Genomic DNA, 1,125 nt, shown 5'->3' with positions numbered 1-1,125 from the left:
ATCCTCAATGTGTAGGTTATTCATCTGAAAAGGATCAGACAAAAGAACTGCTGAAAAGGTGTACGAGTTCAAAGTTTTTTTTCACTTTAGCAGCAGATTATAGCAGGCTTCCTCAATGAAACATTTAAACCTTGTAGGAGCACTGCATATATCCTTATGAGTAAAGGCACTGCTCGGTGTAACACACACCAGGCCACAGATTGAATCTCCAATCTGTGCTGAGTGAGCTGATCTCAACTTGGGCAGCATTTGGAATGCTACAATTGGCCACTGTACCCCAAGCCTAGAGAACAGCTAAATCATGTGTTTCTGGATAGGATTGTGCATGGTTGTGATCTATACTACAATTGTCTAGTCTGCTGATACCCATTATCTGGACTTGGACATGAAGATGGCTGCTTGGGCTGAGTATCAGAAGGTTGCCTGTTCTTGTAGAATTGTATCCTAGCCAAATTAGCACCTTCAGGAGAAGAGGGGAGGAAAATTACTAAAAAATAACCCTTTCTAATTCTGTTCACATTTGAAGTAGTAATGCAACAGCCCATGCACAACCTGCTTAACCCAAATTAAATTGCTGCTGTTCTGATAAACCAAATCATTAAGCTGAAACTGCCCTACAATAGGACAATGTCTCCCTCAAGTGCAAATTTAATATCACTGTAATGCAATCGAAGTTTTACATTTTGGTTATGTGACAAGCTGATTAAGAAGCATTCATCCAAGAGAATGTTTTTATGTTAAATGAGTGGCTGGTTATAAAACTGTAGGCTCCTTACTCCAAATTGGTAATAATATGTTTTGTGTAGACAACACTGAAGCTTTTTATGATGAACGTATTCTTTTAGTTACATGACAGGGCTGAATATCTCCTCCTGTTAATGGAGTGGAAATACTGCCTACCCACGTGAATCTGCTACAGTTTCCTCCTGCGGCCCTCATTTGCTATGCAGGCAGGTTTTGAGTGGAAATGCCGCTTGTAAGAATATGGTTATTGTTGAAGGATTAACAACCTTTTTGTTGCAACAGTAATGGGAAAAATCAGCTAACACTGCTCTTAATAGGTTTACTGCTATTGGGAGGGAGGGAAATTCAGTTCTGGTGCAGCCTTTAAAAGGCTGCAGGCAG

This window comes from Heptranchias perlo, chromosome 7, assembly GCF_035084215.1.
Source record: "Heptranchias perlo isolate sHepPer1 chromosome 7, sHepPer1.hap1, whole genome shotgun sequence".
In the NCBI taxonomy this organism is placed as follows: domain Eukaryota; kingdom Metazoa; phylum Chordata; class Chondrichthyes; order Hexanchiformes; family Hexanchidae; genus Heptranchias; species Heptranchias perlo.
Note: the sequence above shows the minus strand (reverse complement) of the source record.